The 19,564-nt window shown below is 41.8% G+C and overlaps 1 protein-coding gene across 6 annotated transcripts in view; it reads left to right on the forward strand.

The window, feature by feature from the left end:
* Window positions 1-19,564, forward strand: part of LOC109529671 (zinc finger protein 516) — a 50,250-nt gene that overhangs the window by 10,350 nt on the left and 20,336 nt on the right. The window contains exon 1 of one of the 6 annotated variants that reach the window (XM_019893053.1): window positions 13,838-13,848. The exons of the other annotated variants lie outside the window; for them this stretch is intronic. The gene's annotated coding sequence lies outside the window, so the exon portion shown is untranslated. Of the gene's footprint in view, window positions 1-13,837; window positions 13,849-19,564 lie in introns of those variants that run through there. 6 annotated transcript variants of the gene reach the window in all.

Genomic DNA, 19,564 nt, shown 5'->3' on the forward strand with positions numbered 1-19,564 from the left:
GAGAGAGAGAGAGAGAGAGAGAGAGCAAAGGCCACACTGTCTCTTCCCAATAGTCCTTCAATCAACTGTCGTTTATTTGGGCTAGTAACAGTGTGATTGTAGTGCACATTGAAGGCCAATGATGTTGCCTGTCTGACTAACTTAGGGAAACAAGCTGGAAATGTCTCCAGGCTACTGCAGCTAATCATTCAGTCCGCAGAAGAACTAATCGTTAGCCCCTGATGTCAGCGTAACCTTGCCACGATGCTTTTTAGTGAATGTGTGCACGCATGAGTGCATCTGTATATGGGATAGCATGTGAACAAAAAATTGGGCCTCATTCAGCCATTCCATTGTAAAGGAATCCAAAAATCTCAATTAATTTTTTTTTGCTTTTTGCTCATCTGTGATACATATCAGCTTCTTTCATGCAGTGTGACCAGTACATTTTTTTTTCAAATCCGACCTGAAACTCTTACGTATGTGGCTATAAATCAGATATATATGCGACACGTCTGCAGTATGAATGCTCATCTACACACAGCCCAATATTTCCTCCGTGTGGGCAGGGGAGCGAGCACTCGGGATACTACTGACATTGTTCACGGATCTGCAAGGTTGTTTTGAGTTGCAGTTGTTGTCTTAACATCCATCCATCCATTTTCAACACCGCTTATCCTGAACAGGGTCGTGGGGAGTTGCTAGAGCCGATGTCTTAACATTTTAGTTTTTGAATTTAACCCCCACTTGAAACATGAAACATCAAGTGGACATTTTGTAGTGATAGGAGGAATTCAGCCACGCAGACGGTTCATTTATCATGCATCGGCAAGGACGGCAAAGACTCAGCATGACTCAGATTTGATCTTAGTTTTACTGTTTGGTGCCTACTACCATCTTTGTTACTGATTATTGCTTTATTGTTGTATATATGTTAGTTGCTCCATGTACAGTACTTTGTATGCAGCAATGGCTGTTTGAAAGTGCTCTATAAATACAGTTGAGTTGAGTTGAGACGTGAAATCTTCTTATTCGATGTCTCCATTTGTTGAGGAGATCAATGAGTGTTACCTCATATCCCCAAAACATTTTTTTCTCCTCCCACCTCAGTACTCTGGCAATATGAGATAACACAAATCAGCCCCTAGCCTACAACATGGGACCACATTTACTTCCGTAAAGTCATGCGCCATGTGAAGTCTTTTTAAATTTTTTATGTTTTTATGCCCGTCACCTGACATAGTGTTTTGTGCGCATGCATTCACATCACGCATGTATTGCATTCACATTAGAAGTCACATAGCTTTTAGTAATGTGATGGAGTACATGAAAAAATCAGTTTTAACAAAAAATCCAAATTGTGCATCACATCCTGCAGTGTGAACGTAGTCTTAGTGAAGCTTATACAATACAATGCAACTTTATTTATATTTCACATTTCACAACAGCTGCAGCTATAATGAAGCACATTATATAAAGCATAAAATAACAATCATACAACTTCAAAGACTATGAAAAGAGTAAATTAAAACACAAGTTATTGATACCAAAGCATACAGTAGACACCAGAAAACAATATAACAGTGTCAGTCTCATGTTGAGTCGAAAGCCAAAGAATAAAGATATGTCTTCAAACAAATTTTAAAAATGGACAGAGAGGGGGCTTGCCTAACATTTAACGGAAGGTTATTCCAGAGAGAAGGACTCCATCATTCTGAGGCTCCGCTTAGTCCTCAGCACCTCTCAAAGCATCTGTTCCACAGACCCGAGGCACCGGGCAGGCGTGTAAGGGTAGAGGAGCTCAGAGAGGTATGCTGGGGTGAGGCCATTTAAAGATTTGAAAACAAATAGAATTATCTTAAAATGAACTTTAAAATGTACAGGGAGCCAATGAAGGGAGGCCAGAATTGGGGTTATGTGCTCCCTCTTATGAACTCCAGTTAGTAGGCGAGCAGGAGCATTTTGGACCAACTGGAGACGCATAAGAGATGACTGGGTGACTCCAAAATAAAGTGCATGACAGTGATCTAGCCCTCCAGGGGACCCAGGTCAATGGTATGGAATGTACAATGGCCACTGGGGCCAAACATCATAACTGTTGTTTTGCATCCATCCATCCATCCATTTTCTGTTCCTCTTATCCTCACAAGGGTCGTGGGGGGTGCTGGAGCCTATCCCAGCTGTCTTCGGGCAGTAGGGGGAGGACACCCTGAACCGGTTGCCAGCCAATCGCAGGGCACACAGAGACGAACAACCATCCACGCTCACACCTAGGAACAATTTAGAGTGTTCAATTAGCCTGCCATGCATGTTGTCGGAATGTGGGAGGAAACCGGAGTCCCCGGAGAAAACCCATGCAGGCAAACTCCACACACGGAGACTGGAGCTCGAATTGAACCCGGCACGTCTGCACTGTGAGATCGACACGCGAACCACTGGACAACCAGGCCACCAACTTTTGTTTTCTTTTCATTGAAATGTAAGAAAGTCAGTGACATCCAGGCTTTAATTTCCTCTCGACCTGACAAAAGTGGTCTTAAGGAGGACACATCCTTTTTGCTCAGTCGGGTTTTGATCTAGCTGCTATCCGCATAGCAGTGGAAAGAAATACCATGGTTTCATAGGATGGAACCTAGGGTCAGCAGATACAACGAAAACAGCAAGAGCCCCAAATTAGACCACTGTGGAACACCATATAATAGAAGGGCAGAGAGGGACCCAGCACAACTTAGTCTGACAGAAAAAGTCCTGCCAGCCAAATAGAATCTAGCTTAACTATTACGTTCTACTTAGAAGATATGTACAGTATGTGTAAAATAATTAATACTTAAGCTGGACTTTTAATTATAGTGGCTCAAAAATGATATATTCACTCTTGTCTCATTGGTTTCACCTGTGTCTTTTCGACCATTCTTGGTCTTGAAATGTCTTCTCTCAATATAGCATTATGACTAATTATGATGTTTTTCTGGAAGCAAAAATGAGAAGTAAACATACACATTTTTTTTACACATCAGGCTTTGCTTTCAAACAACAGAGCCATGTGGCTAACAGCCCTTAGTGTACAATTTTGGCTCATCAAGTACAACGTCACCTGCCTATTGTACCTGATGTTGTTTCCTATGCTACCGCATGTACGAAAGCTGTATTTTAGCTCCCAGATTGTGTTTTGGGGGCTGTTTTTTTCTACTCACCCCAGTTCCCAGCTGCCTGTCTGTCTGTAGCTTGGGGGCCTTGCAGTCAACTACACAGGAAAGAAGAGACCAAAGACAGGGAGCCTTTTGGTAGACCCCCCCACCCCCACCCCAATTCCTCACCTCTACTGCAACACACATAACTCCACATCCACCATCAGCACCACCACCATTTCCACTGGCTCTTAAATCTTTTCTAAAGAATTCCCCTAGCCCACTTATACCCTCCCTTCAGCTATCCCCTTGGCCTCAATGCCCTGTTCCCACATTGTATCCAGATGTGAGGATGATCGCTGGGGAGAGAAAGCCCTAGGCAAGGCCCACTAGTAGTGACCACCACTGTTTTATGTCAATATTTTCTTATATTTTTCCATGAGTTTGTTTTTTTTTTTTGTCAATAAGCACTTACCCAAGAAATGATTAACATTTGTTATTTCCCTTTCCTCCAACAAAAAAGAGCTTATGTTCAGTGCCGAGTTTGGTTGTCATGTTTTCTTTTTGGAATTTTTTTTGTCATAAATGAGGTGTTTGATAGTAAATGAAACTCATTTTTGTTGGGGTTTTTTTGTTTGTTTTTTATTTTTGTAGGACTCGTAGTAGTAGCTTGTTGATTACTTTCAGCATTTATAACAGTAACTTAAAGGTACAACGTACTGCCATTCTGGGCTGGATGAAAAAACTGTCCTTTATAATTCAGCCAATTTTTTTCTTCGTTCATCAATCTTCTTCTTCTTCTTCTCCTTTCGGCACGTCCCTATTCAGGGGTCGCCACACCGAGTCAGTAATTTCCATCCACCCCTGGAAACCGTAGCCTATCCCAGCTGTCTTCGGGCAGTAGGGGGAGGACACCCTGAACCGGTTGCCAGCCAATCGCAGGGCACACAGAGACGAACAACCATCCACGCTCACACCTAGGAACAATTTAGAGTGTTCAATTAGCCTGCCATGCATGTTGTCGGAATGTGGGAGGAAACCGGAGTCCCCGGAGAAAACCCATGCAGGCAAACTCCACACACGGAGACTGGAGCTCGAATTGAACCCGGCACGTCTGCACTGTGAGATCGACACGCGAACCACTGGACAACCAGGCCACCAACTTTTGTTTTCTTTTCATTGAAATGTAAGAAAGTCAGTGACATCCAGGCTTTAATTTCCTCTCGACCTGACAAAAGTGGTCTTAAGGAGGACACATCCTTTTTGCTCAGTCGGGTTTTGATCTAGCTGCTATCCGCATAGCAGTGGAAAGAAATACCATGGTTTCATAGGATGGAACCTAGGGTCAGCAGATACAACGAAAACAGCAAGAGCCCCAAATTAGACCACTGTGGAACACCATATAATAGAAGGGCAGAGAGGGACCCAGCACAACTTAGTCTGACAGAAAAAGTCCTGCCAGCCAAATAGAATCTAGCTTAACTATTACGTTCTACTTAGAAGATATGTACAGTATGTGTAAAATAATTAATACTTAAGCTGGACTTTTAATTATAGTGGCTCAAAAATGATATATTCACTCTTGTCTCATTGGTTTCACCTGTGTCTTTTCGACCACTCTTGGTCTTGAAATGTCTTCTCTCAATATAGCATTATGACTAATTATGATGTTTTTCTGGAAGCAAAAATGAGAAGTAAACATACACATTTTTTTTACACATCAGGCTTTGCTTTCAAACAACAGAGCCATGTGGCTAACAGCCCTTAGTGTACAATTTTGGCTCATCAAGTACAACGTCACCTGCCTATTGTACCTGATGTTGTTTCCTATGCTACCGCATGTACGAAAGCTGTATTTTAGCTCCCAGATTGTGTTTTGGGGGCTGTTTTTTTCTACTCACCCCAGTTCCCAGCTGCCTGTCTGTCTGTAGCTTGGGGGCCTTGCAGTCAACTACACAGGAAAGAAGAGACCAAAGACAGGGAGCCTTTTGGTAGACCCCCCCACCCCCACCCCAATTCCTCACCTCTACTGCAACACACATAACTCCACATCCACCATCAGCACCACCACCATTTCCACTGGCTCTTAAATCTTTTCTAAAGAATTCCCCTAGCCCACTTATACCCTCCCTTCAGCTATCCCCTTGGCCTCAATGCCCTGTTCCCACATTGTATCCAGATGTGAGGATGATCGCTGGGGAGAGAAAGCCCTAGGCAAGGCCCACTAGTAGTGACCACCACTGTTTTATGTCAATATTTTCTTATATTTTTCCATGAGTTTGTTTTTTTTTTTTGTCAATAAGCACTTACCCAAGAAATGATTAACATTTGTTATTTCCCTTTCCTCCAACAAAAAAGAGCTTATGTTCAGTGCCGAGTTTGGTTGTCATGTTTTCTTTTTGGAATTTTTTTTGTCATAAATGAGGTGTTTGATAGTAAATGAAACTCATTTTTGTTGGGGTTTTTTTGTTTGTTTTTTATTTTTGTAGGACTCGTAGTAGTAGCTTGTTGATTACTTTCAGCATTTATAACAGTAACTTAAAGGTACAACGTACTGCCATTCTGGGCTGGATGAAAAAACTGTCCTTTATAATTCAGCCAATTTTTTTCTTCGTTCATCAATATTAAAAAAAAAAAAAATCTCAATGACTTTCTCTATTATCAGTTGCATCTAGAGCATTTTGATATCTGACGGACATTTTATACATATTGGTAGTGTCGGACGGAATCTGTGTTTCCACCACAACCTCCACTTTTCAGGGGACCAAAAAAAAAAAAAAACGTGTTTGTTCAACAATTAACATTGCATTATCAAAGAGAGCCATCCATTTTCAGCACTCAAGATTGTGTAACAAATAATATAGATTTGTGAAAAAAATCCTTCCATCCTTTCTCTGAACAATTTATCTTCAAAGTCCTAGTTGTCTTCGGGTGAGACACAGAGTACACCCTGAACTGATTGCCAGCCAGTTTCCGGGCATAAATAATTAACATTGACAGACATGGACAATTTAGAGTCATCAATGACCCGACTATGCATTTTTTTGGAATGTGGGAGAAGGCACATGGGGAACATACAAACACCACCCAGGAATGCTGAAGCCCGGATTTAAACACACAACCTCTGCACTGTGATTTGGATGTGCTAACCGGGCATCTAAAATATTACCCATACATCAAATATCAATCACACCTACACACAATTTAGAGTGATCAATTCACAAATTTACCAATGCCCCAGGCCCCTCTTTCTCCTCCTCCTCCTCCTCCTCCTCCTGGCCCTCATTTAGTTAAGTGACTCAAAACAGACATGTTTGAATGTTTATGCAGTTCCTGATATGGTTTGGTGGACAATTCACCTCTCTTCCCGTATATTATGCTGGTGCCGGTGAAATCATTACGTGGCTACGTACCCACCAGCTCCAAAACAAACATTTAGGCACCACTCGCCCAAAAAGCTTCTCCTAGCATACAGCTTAGCCCGCAAGGTTTTGTCCAAATGAAATCTGTGATTTCAAAGCCTTGACTAGCAGGCAGACACTCCTCTGCATGCGAAGAGTAAAAATAAATAAATGAACAAACAAACAAATAATGATGACATTAAATAATTTTCCATTTTAGTTCTTTGGACTGTGTTTTACAGTGGTTTTCTTTTTCAGTTCAATAATATCAAACGTGTTCATGATGAAAATAGTTGAATTTGCGTATTTCCTGTTGAAATACCTGAATTTGACGCGAAGGGCAGCTGCCGAGCCATTCCTTCTTGTGTGGCTCAAGCAACTATGCACACGCTAACTGATGCAGGCAGTTATTGGCGCGTGCCTTCACAGACACTTTATATCGCCAATACACATTTTATAACCTGCACTGCAACTGCAGACATGAATGTCTGTGGCATATCTGGTTGGCAAGAAAAACAAGGCATTCCTCAGGGATAGCAGCTTTGCGCGGACACCTAAGAGTGAAGATGATGAACTGTTGACTCGGAGAGGTGAAATGAATGACAATGGGCCGTTCAGAAAGAATGAGTGCTGGCAGTGAGCTTTGCATGCCGCTTGCGAAATCTCTTGCGCTATTTCATCCATGGTCATATGAAATTGTAAATATGGTTCAGTGTTCATGTTAAACACAAAATGCGTGAATTGGATATATTGTATTTTTGCCTTGAGGGTGGCCTGGCATTGTGTGGCTGTGTCTGGCTGTGCCCGCGGCCGGCGACTGTATTTTATGCAGCGACCACATCATGGAATGGCAATTCAGAAACAGTGGCCCGAGACTCGCCACTCGTGAAATGTTATGTCAGAACCATACATGCTGCGAGTGCAAGTGTGCACTGCGCAGCGCAGGCTCGCACAGTTCAATTGAGCTTGCCCCCATTGCACCCCACGCCTGTTGTAACGGAAAAGCAACGGAGGAGGTGGTGTGATGTGGTTCCGGGCAAGGAGAGTGGTCTGGTGTGGTACTGTTTGTCGGCATTATTTTGTACCTTGGGATTGTTGTAAATCAACTGGAGAAATTACAGGCATAAATTAAACATGCGGCATCAGTACACAGTACGAAGGTCATGGGTTTGATTTCCGGCCCTGGCCTTCCGATGTGGAGTATGCGTGTTCTCCCTGTGCCCGCATGGGTTTTCTCAGTGTACTCCGGTTTCCTCCCACATTCCAAAAACATGCACCGTGTCCCAAGTTGTGATTGAGAGTGTGAAAGGTTGTTTGTTTATATGTGCCCTGCGATTGTCTGGCAACCAGTAGGGTGTCCCCCCACCCCCGACTGCTGGAACACAGCTAGGATAGGCTTCAGCACACCCGCGACCCTCGTGAGTATATAAGCATTTCAGATAATGGATGGATGGAAATTATAGATGCACTTTTTGTCAAATTTGTGTTCAGATTCACAACCATCCCTACAAGTCAGCCAAGAAAATAGAAGCACAAAAAAACAAAACAAAACAAAACAAAAAAACAACCACAGCAAATAACTTTTATCATAACCACCGGTACTTGGATTGTAGTTCTCCAATACAGTTCCCATTGTCATTGACTACAAAATGAATTTTTAAATTGTGCCAACACGTCTGTATACCTGATCTACCCCCCCCCCCATTATTACATTAATTAAAGTATATGTGGAAAGTGCTACTTTGTGTCCTCATACTGGACTGATATAGACGTGTCAGTGACTCAAAACTGAGGAAGTGGTATCACAAAATAGGATCTGTGAGAACTATCTGGTCAATGTGCCATTTAAGAGGATAAAACAGGAAATCATCTCAAATTGGAATTTCCTGTAATTCTACTGCTCTGTTTAAGTAAATAGTATAACTTTTTCACTTTTAGGCCTTTACATTTGGAGATGAATTGGTTACCCGATCAACACACAAAATCAAGTATTTTTAAGTAAGAAATACACAAAAGCTCATAATGTCATCAAATTCTCTTCAAACTAAAACCTGTGATGAAAATATTTTGCTTTTCATGCAGATTGGCTCTGATCATTTAATCGCTGGCCGTTGAATCCTATTTTAAAATAATATCTGATAATCCCCACAGATTATACCTGATTGACCCAACAAAATCAAACAGTTAGTTAGTCCAAAGAAGGGTGGTCAAAGATGATCTCTCAAAACAGCCCCTGTAAGTGAGATATGAGTGACCAACCCATGCATTTAGTCTGGTACAAGAGAGCCCGTATAAGTACAGTATTTACAGATAGAAAACAGTGGAATTAGACTCCATAGGAAATGATCTCCATCCAATTTGGTGCTGTGGGTGATGCTAAATTAGATCTACATTATCTTCTTTTTTTGTCCTCTATTCTCATGCAACCACTCCACAAAGATAAGTAAGTAGAAACCATGCACATTCTAATGTTACATGTTGATTTTAGTGTTGGATCTGAGACATTTGTCCCACCGGCAGCTGGTAGGCCAGAATTTGAATACCTGGGCAAGTGCCTCCACAGGTATCATTGTCCCAGATAGATCTTAGGTGGAGATTGGTCTGATGTGTTTGTGTACGTGTGGATATTTGTGGCCAGCGTTTTAGTCAGTAGCAGAAAATACTTTATATTTGAGCCAGAAATAATTTTGATGGATGTTTAGCAACTTACTCTGGTTGTGGGATGTCTCTGAAGGTGAGTAGTCCCCATCTCCCAAAGCCTATGGGCTCCATTTGTGTAAACCACTGCGCCTTCACTGGCCGTAAAAACTGGCATATCTTCATTTTTGTGCCAAGGCAATTCTCGTTTACTTTCTTTGTGAATTTGGCAGACCACGCTGCACCATGCAGGGGGGTACTCCGGCAGCACACCGACCTGACATTTTGGCGACAGAAAGTAGACTCGACCTTTGACCATCTTAAAGCAGGTCTAAGTTGTGGTGTAGGTGGTGGATTTGATCGAATAACAGACAGACGGAGTCTGTACTTCGCTAATATGTGTGGTCGATGTCATCATATTTCATTCACAAATATGACAACAGCATGCATTGAACCCTCTGAATCTTTGTAGAAATACATTAATTGAACACACTATTATTATAATGATGTTTATTATATTTTTTAAAATACTCCCCTCATGTGAGGGATTCACACACATGGGCATGATTGGGGTGGAAGGCGGGTTTTCAAGCACCCACGACACAGCGGTGCTCTGTGAATGCTTGGGTCAACTTAACATCTGCAAGTGAAGGTCTGCTTGCAGTTCCTTACAAACGTACTTTGCATGCCTTCATCTTCTGCATGGACTCCAGTGAGTCTATTTCTGCTTTTCGCAATGTCATAGACTGTGTGCGCATATCTCCTGAGCTGAATTTAAGGGGAGTGAGTGGAGCCGCTTTCATTGGCCAGGAAGTACTATAAGTCGGGTGTGTTCATTCCCGCTGGAGCTTGGCAAAATGAAGATACACTTTATATTGCGAAGATGATAGACAACATTTTTTCGGGTCGTTTTTTGACTGTAGTGTCATCATTTTCATCTACAGCAAACTGCATACAATTAATTTGTGAAAAAGCTTGTTTGACGGGCAAAAGCTTTCACTTATCAATCTTAAGCCGCGTTCACTGCCACCAGGTGTCAGGCTGAACAACAGTACAAGGAAGTGACGTGAATCACAATACATAGTCCACATACATGACACGCCTACGATGCAAAATTAAATCTTAAGAGTCAATGAAAATTAATAAACAATGAGGTAGGTGAATGCACTTCAACAAATACCTCAGTTTTGACAACAACACACCTGTAATTATAAAGAATTATTGACCCCCAAAAATTTGCTCAAGGCATGCCGGTACTCCTTCAAACTATACAAACATAGCAGCTCTTTTGAGCCTCATCAAAACACAAAGAATAGCATTTTTTACATTTTTTCGATAATCAATGGGGGGAGGGGGGTGTGGGGGGGGGCGTCCCACAAAGATTCAGTGGGTTGCTTATATCACCTGGAGCCGAGTAGTCGGCAAGTCGAGGTGAGACACAGCTGCAGTTAGCGAAAGCAAGTAGAGCAATGCGTTTCGGCTGGCTACTACTGCATGCTAAACATGTTTCTGTTTCGCTGCTACCTCAGCAGTCACAGCCTCCATCATTTGGCCTCCATGGCGGCAAATAAGTTACACGTCTTACGTAAGTATCTATTTCACAGGGGGAAAAGCCGGAGAAGCCATGCTAATTGCTAACATAAACTAATGTCATCGTGAAAGATTTGAATTTAAAGTGCTTGTGTGACTGGGTGCATTTCACAGAGGTCTCGCTGGAACCACGTTCATGCAGAGCATATCCATCTTAGATCAACAAATCAGCAAGCAATTTAATAAGCATCTGAAGAGAAAATTAAAACAAAATATTGCGAAGCACAAAGTGAAACAGGAATTGTTACGGCATCCCAACCTTTATGGTAAAGCTCAACTTTTTATTTTATTTTTTTTAAATCAATTTCTGTGAGCAACATTATGTTTTTTGCCTCTTTAGATTGATATAGACATTTGTGCAAAAATATACAGGCTACTTTGTGTCTGTTTACATTTAATAATTTTATAAAGCAGCATGACAGGATGAATTTGTCATTTGATACAGGTCTGTGTAATGTCATTTCAAAATAAAGTGGGAAAACCTAAGCAGCCGTAGTGTGTTGTATATATATTTTTATAGAATAACTGGTGCATCGTTATTGTAATATAAAAAGGCCAATATCGTCATAGATTTTTTTTTTTTTTCGATATCGCACAGCACTAACCCCCACAATGGCACAGATGCTCCTTTCTACCTGAGCCCGTCGACAAAAGGACCAAACGAGAGAAAACTCCACAGTTGGGCAGCACTTTGTGCTGGACTTGCGCCGGGCACGTAAATGGGGCCCTACAAGTCTGTGTGTGTGTGAAGCTGTCCACTGGTGTGATGTGGAAAGAATCCCAGTGTGTTTAATCCTGCAGCACTTAATTTCTTGTGTAAAAGGGCCTGTCATCTTTGTGGTGGATGATTGGCTGTTTGTCTGAGTTAATGACTATTTTGCTGCTTGGCTCTTGTACAGTAGGTAACTCCCATTGGAAGTGTCTCACCAAGGGAAGCAACATAAACACGACTGATGCAACGTATGACCTCTACTGAGATACGCAACTAAATTTACCATTTGTGATTACATGGAAAGAGCTAACATTTTGTGGTTTCCGGTATTTCTTCACAAAAATGTAAGATTACTCACAACATAATGTATACAATGGATTCTTTCGCAGTTGTCATTTTCATAATACAAATTATCTGATGACACTAACAGTGATTTCATTCAACTACACCCTGAAAAATTTTAATAATCATTTTTTTACATGTGTCAGTTGGCTACTATACAAGTGTAAAAATTCTGCTAAATAATTTTTGGCAGGAAATTTAAAAAGTCAATGCTTAACCCAAAACTTAATTTAAATGTCTTTCAGTCAATTCTCTTCTCAGCTATCTAACTAACTTTTAAGTAGTTGCTTCGGCCAACAATTATTATTATGTTGGAAATTATTGGATATAATTATTTATCATAAATTACTGAAATAAATACCGCACATCTTATGTGGGTGCACACTTTATTAACACACATTTCCACTGATTAAATACAATCTTGCGTCTTGATTATGTGGTAATCATAGACAATATATAATAAATAGATCCAGCCTTGGCACATAATTGTATGTAAACATGACCAACATATTGAATATGGAAAGTGGGGGAAATCAGACAAGAAGGATTTTTAATTTTTTGCTTGGAGTTAGAGCAAGCGTTTTTCAGTTGAAGCCAGATTTCATGAGATTAAGACTGAACAATGACTTCTGATTGTAAACGAACATTATCATTCATTTTGTGAGGAGAATTTGCTGACTTTGTGGCTGATACCATAAAGTCCCATACACTATGTGTTAGGGCTGGGCGATATATGACCGAAAAGAATATAATGATAGAAGTATTTCGTATTGGTTGGTATCTATATACACCAATTTTTTTCTTTCGTTTTTGCTCTTGAAAATAAAGACCTGGATGGATGGATTTACAGACATTGTTTTTCTGAAATCTCACTGAGCCCATGTGGTGATATGCTTTACACATTGATGTCGGCTTTTGATCGGGTGATGAGGTCACGGGGCATACAGTGTTGCAGCATTCGAGATGAAAGTTTGATTAATTTTAGACAAGAATCTAAATTAGGTATTCATTTATATTTAGCATTTGGAAACTGCTCATATACCAGTCTACAGTATTTGCTCTTCCTTTATAAGCCCTTCCTGCAGACAAGATTGTTATTTTCCAGGTGACAGAACATGCACAAACAGTTACTTTGGAGACCAGTAATTAGGCCTATGAGGCATGGTATGGTGATCTGTATCTTGAGGTGCAGAAATGGACATGTCCACTATTTCGTCCACACAATGTTTGGAATATACGTCTTGAGTCAGTGGTCCAAATGTGACTCAATTTTGCTCCTTTTCTCTGTGGCAGACAGGAGACATGTCCTGCTTCTAGCTGAACAAGACATTTTTACTGAAAAGAGTGTTGTAGATCATTGGTCTCCAACCGTCGGTCCGCGGAGCGATACCGGGCCATGGCCCTTTTGGTACTAGGCAGCACACAGACAAACCTGCGAACTGTGAGCATATTTACTCCATCAGACATTTAGCCAATCTGAGTCCTCCTGCTGACATTGGTTTGCAAATTGAAATAATCAGAATCCGCCAATAAATGGAAGAAGAAGCAGTAAACAGAAAGTAATAGTTACAAATTGACCAAACGTATAGCTAAACACGCAGCTGATGGGCAGCCATGAAGATGAAGCTATTTTGACAAGAGAAGTTCCTCCCCTGGCGGTTTCTCCAGAGCAATGGGGAGGAGGAAGCTGCTGTGCATTGGAATGTCGTATGCAAGAAACCTGTCGAATCGTTTGAACAAGAAGCACCCAATTGGTCAAGTGGAAAGCATGTAAATGCAAGCAGTTTGCACAACCTGACCACATAATTATTAGCAGTTCAGTCGCTATAACTCGCCAGCAACCACCGAATGAAATCAGCAATTAATCATATCACCTTTTGATCAGTCACATTTGCAAGTAGCAATGATGCGTACACCGTATGTAGGATCATAACTTCACGATTATTATGTTTATATGATATGTTGTCAGTACCAGTGCTTTAAAACTGGCAATTTAAAAGCAATGAGAAAAAAAATGGTTGCCGATTCGCGAACAGCATGAAAGTACTTGTCTCAACTGGTGCGTGACACCACAAAGGTTGGGGACCACTGTTGAAAATGATGCAGGACATAGACGTGCCATTTTCTTGTGTGTGTGTGTGTGTGTGTGTGTGTGTGTGTGTGTGTGTGTGTGTGTGTGTGTGTGTGTGTGAGAGTGAGAGAGAGAGAGAGAGAGAGAGAGAGAGAGAGAGAGAGAGAGAAGGTGGTGGGCGGGGGGCTCTGCAAACTGGAGCACCCAGGGGTTAACGAGTAGTGTGAGAAAAACAAGTGAGTTTGAGACAGAGGGGGAGGGAACACTGTACACCCAACACAGAGACGTGCATATACACACTAAGATATTGTCAAAGAACACACATTGAGTATACAGTCCAAGTGGGGGTGGAAGATGGCCATTGAAAGGGCTGTACTATATTATGATTACGAGATGACACAGACATTGTATGAGAATAGACAATTAACACGTTGCACAATCTGCTTCACTTATTTTCGTGCCATCGTTGAACTTGCAGGTGATCATCAGTGACCGTCAAGAGCATTTAGCCAACAGAAAGCTTCGTGGATCACACTTGCATCATCAACAAAATGACCTGAGACTGAGAAAGCATCGTTTTCCCTTGTGGCCGGTCCAGTAATTCCACAAGCATGGAGCGAGGACCAAAATGTAAAATGACAGTATTGACCTAAACACCTGCCACTTCCTGCACAAACATACACACAGACCCAGTGGACTCTTTATCTAATGGCCCTTCTGACGCAAATAGGGTGGGGTGGGCGTTGAGAAGTGACAGAAAGACGGCCCCCTGGCCCCCTTTCCGCTCGCCCGTCCATTGTCCTGGTTGGATTTAATGCACAGGGGTGAGGGTGGGGGGGTTGCTGATAGAACCAGGGATGGTATGGGAATTGGGAAGCCCAACAATGCTGCAAAACCCCCCACTGCTCTTCCTGCTTATGAGCATGACCTGCTGTGACAGTCCCGGGAGAGAAGCCGACTAAATTGTGGCGAATCAGAAGGAATCGAGAGTTTGAGGCACAACTTAGATAACAAGCATACTCATTCAATTGATACATCATTTTGTTGTTTGAATATAAATTGCAAGCTTTCAGACTTGAAACTGAGGACTGAGGACAGACTTGAACAGCTGCTATACTTGCTAAGCAACAAGTGGAAGTACACTGATATTCCATTAGATATAACTTTGTAATCAGATGAAATCAAATACAAAAGTTCGATCAAACAAAACAAAAAAGATAACAATGTTACTGAGGAGGAATTTGAAAGGATCTGCACATTTTAACCCTTTCAGTGCGCCCTGGAACCTGATAACATGAAAAGCTGTCCACTGTAGTAATCACTGTCCCTGAAAGGGTTAAAGGGTGATGTTTGCCCCTCTGGCGGCACAGGTGATGACTGGTTAGCACGCCCGCCTCACAATGCAAAGATGCAGGGTCCGATTCCAGATCCGGCCTTCCTGTGTGGAGTTTGCATGTTCTTCCCGTGCCTGCGTGGGTTTTGTCTGGGTACTCCGGTTTCCTCCCACATTCCAAAAACATGCATGGCAGGTTGATGGAACACTCTAAATTGTCCCTAGGTGTGATTGTCAGTGTGAATGGTTGTTTGTCTATGTGTGCCCTGCGATTAGCTGGCAACCAGTTCAGGGTGTCCCCAGCTTATTGCCCGGAGACAGCTGGGATAGGCTCCAGCATCCCCCGCGACCCTTTTGAGGATAAGAGGATTAGAAAATGGATGGATGGATGTTTGCTTGCGCCTCTCATGTTGCTAATTAAAGAAACTAAACTAGACGAAACCCCTTGCAGGATGATGCAGTAGCGCTTCACCACTGCAAAATTTCAAACTAGAATGAAATGAATGTAAATTGAATATTCATCTGAATGTGTTAATTAAAAATTATCATTAATACTCTATCTTTGTATTTGTATTTTTAAATAGCCCCTTTATTTAATATCACCCTGTCCAATCGCTGTACCCTTAATTTAGCTGAAGTAAAAGCAGAAACCAAACGGGCTCCCAACCTTAAATCAGCATAATGTAAGTCTCTTATATGGCTAAATACATTATTCACACCTACATCCTATTAAAAGTATTTTTTGAACAATTTCAAGGTGGAATATTCTTTCAGTCTAATGTCAAGATAGATTTGGCTTTCAGACAAAACTTTTCCGAAGTGTTGTTTAACTGAGTCAATTTTTTTCCCTCTACAAACTTCATTCCAGAGCTGACCTGGTCAGCCTCTGTGTGTATGTTTTGAAAGAGCTGTAAGTGTGCGTCCGTGTGCATATGTGTATGTGCTGTGTGTATCCATCCAGCTGAGCTTTGCCCCTCTTGTTCTTAATAACCGAGCTACAGCAGATCCCCTTGTCTGGTAGTTTAGAGCAGGGATGGGGCCAAGGATGAGGAGCACTTTGTGCATAATGAATTATTGATTGGAATGAGAATACACACTATGCATGTGTCACTGCATTTTAGGCACAGTACCACTTTCTTTGTCCCACTCTGAGCAGCTAGTGTCTCTACTTGATGCGCAACTGTGCGGAGGCTGGCAAGATTTTTTTTTCTTTGCAAAGCCCTCACTGTATGTTCTCAAAGTACTGTGTGTATGGGTTTGTGAACAACCCTCTGTACAAATAGTTAAGATTGCAATGCTGCCTGTATGGAACCCTGTTAAAGCCCCACAGTGCGCACAGAGGCTTCCAAAAGGCGTGTGGGCAAATTTAAAAGCCCCTCTGTTTTGCTCCTGCCACAGTTGCGCTGCCCATGTGCGGCTGTGTTTGTCAGCATTCAAAAAGAAGGTTCACTCTTGATTCTCCACTGTCTTTTTGTGTCCAACATTAAATCAGAAGTCTCTGTGGTTGCTATGGAATCTCAGTGCATCACAGATGAGAGCTGCCCCTCACAAGAAGGAGTGCATTCTGAAGACTTATCTTTACCTTCAAACACACACATACTTACTTATATATACAGTTCCCTCCAACATTTTTGAATGGCAAGGCCAATGCATTTAATATTTAGTGGCAGATAGCCCTCACTTGCAATAACTTTGTGAAGCCTGCAACACACTGACTTCACCAAACTGTTGCAGTCTTCATTCGAAATGCTTTTCCAGGCCTTGATTGGATCCTATTTCAGTTCTTGTTTGTTTGTGGGGCTTTACCCCGTCACTCTCCTCTTCAGGAAGTGAATTGCACGCTCTATTGCAGGAGTGTCAAACTCATTTTTGTCTCAGGCCACATGGTAGTCACAGTTTCCCTGGGAGGGCCATAATGACTGTGAAACTGTATAAATGTTTAATCACCCTCACGTATTATTGCATATACAGTACACAATTAATAGATACAATTTTTAAAAATCAAAAGTCAAGGATGGTAGTTTGTTCAACTGCTGTTCAAGTTACTGGAATAACATGACAAGAAAATGCTTGCAATATCACAACATAGTTATTTATTACATCTGACAATTTGAAATTTTGGTACAGATTTTAGCAAGCACCAAGTCGGCCTTCTTGATTTGCTTTCATGGGCCACATAAAATGATGTGTTGGGCTAGATCTGGCCCCCGGGCCTTGAGTTTGACACCTGTCTCTATTGGGTTAAGGTCCAGTGAGCGACTTGACCAGTCATAGACCTTAAACTTTTTCCCCGGATGAAGTCCTTCATTGTGTTGGGAGTGTGTTTTGTGGGCCACTGTCTTGTTGCATTCTTCCAATTTGGATAATTTTTTTTCTGTAAATTGCCAGATAAAATAGTTTTGCAGACTTCAGAATTCATTCTGCTCCTACCATCATGAGTTACATTATCAATAAAGAATTATTAGCCCATTCCAGAAGCTGCCAAACAAGCCCAACCCGTGACATGACCTCTACCATGCTTCACAAATAAGCTTGCAGGGCTCTACCCTGTGACCGATAAAAAACTAAATAAATAATCGTGCACGTTCTCGTGAAGGCAGCGTGTACAATCCACATTGCTTATTCCCACTAGCAAAGAATAGCGGTCATGTCTAGGGGAAGAGGAGAGGAACCTCCGTGGATCACTTTTGTTGCTTGTATGAGAGTATTTTGGCAACTAGGGGTGAAATGAGTCCTTAAGTAATGTAGGTAACTCCCCAAAAATACATGAGGATTTTTTTCTGCCTTGGGCAACAGTTTATTTGGTGTGCACCGTTAAAAAGACATGACAGTGAAAAAGTAAATTCACACGCCATGGAGGCTAACTTCCAAATAAAAGCTTATCAAATAATACATGGACGTCAGTGCATTTAATGCAATCTATCTTAATGGCTTTTACTTTGAAGTTAAGCCTCGCAGGACGTGGTGGCATGGCTGCCGGCTTGACTCGTCCTCCTGACTTTTGTTTTGCCTTTATCCCAGTTTTTATCGCCATCACGTCAAATCGCTGCCGACATCAATATAACGCCATCCTGAAATCATCTTCAATCTCTAATAAAGGACGCTAAGGACCCGCTAGTTACTTACGCTGTCTGAAATCTTGAGGACTTGAGCAGGAAGCCGTGTGAGCCATTGAGGCTTCCATGATTTCAATAGAATAAAGAGCCGACATAAATATGTGGCTTTGGTGCAGGGTATTAATTTTGAGTGCAAGCCAAGTTATAACGATGTACAATTGTTCGTGCGCTCAAATCCTCTTGTGGGAAAGTTCAGTTATCCTCTATAATTAGAGCATGGCAATAGCTCTACAATGGGCTTTAACAATTGTGCCGGTCTAGTTTCTTATTGTCCACCATTTGAGTTTCTAGAATCTCTATTTTTATCATTATAAAAGTTTCTGAATGGTTACAAAGGTGGTGCAATACAGTTGGTGAAATATTGTTCAAAAGTGGAGTATATTTTTTTAGATTGGGGTATTAGAGCAACAGAGTTTATCGAGCTATTTTAAGGTTGACATTATTGCAAATATTATGAACATAAATTAAAGTACATGTCTCATTACTTAAAAAAAATAAGAACAATAATTATGAAAATGAAACTATTCCACTGAGTGTCCATGCCCAACGTAAATATACAGTATGTGGTATCAAATTTGTCCTCAGTATCAACCAGGGATGTGTTCCTCGAGCCGGTCCTTGGCCTCGAGGACCGGCTCGAGGACCGAAGGTCGGTCCTTGGTCCTTGGCCTTGGCCTTGGGAGTCAATTCCTTGGCCTTGGCCTTGGCCTCGGGTTGCCGGTCCTCGGACACAATGAGGGATTAGAGCACAGGTGTCAAAGTCCGGTCCTCGAGGGCCGGTGTCCTGCATGTTTTCCATCCCTCCCTGCTGCAACACACCTGATTCAAATGATCAGTTCATCAGCAAGCCTGATAGTGATCCTGATCATTTGAATCAGGTGTGTTGCAGCAGGGAGGGATGGAAAACATGCAGGACACCGGCCCTCGAGGACCGAACTTCGACACCTGTGGATTAGAGCCTCGAATCCCTTGTCCACAGGTATAAAGTGGTACGCAAAAACCACGAAGGAATCAAATAAATTCCATCCAGTGAAACGCATATTGATGGATTAAGCTGGCGCTTTAAAATGGGCGGGTCTGCCACTGACAGGCGACAGTTAGCGCAACGAATAAAGAGCGGCATCACAGTTAGTTTCAATCACGGTTTGTTCCGTTCGCGATCGGCAGTTTAAATAGCGTGTAAAGTCTTTCTGTAACAGTGGTGTCTTTTATGTAGTTATTTTTGCACAGTCGTCACGTTTCTGCGGTGGCACTA

Source organism: Hippocampus comes, unplaced genomic scaffold (assembly GCF_001891065.2).
Source record: "Hippocampus comes isolate QL1 unplaced genomic scaffold, H_comes_QL1_v1.1 scaffold94, whole genome shotgun sequence".
Taxonomy (NCBI): Eukaryota; Metazoa; Chordata; class Actinopteri; order Syngnathiformes; family Syngnathidae; genus Hippocampus; species Hippocampus comes.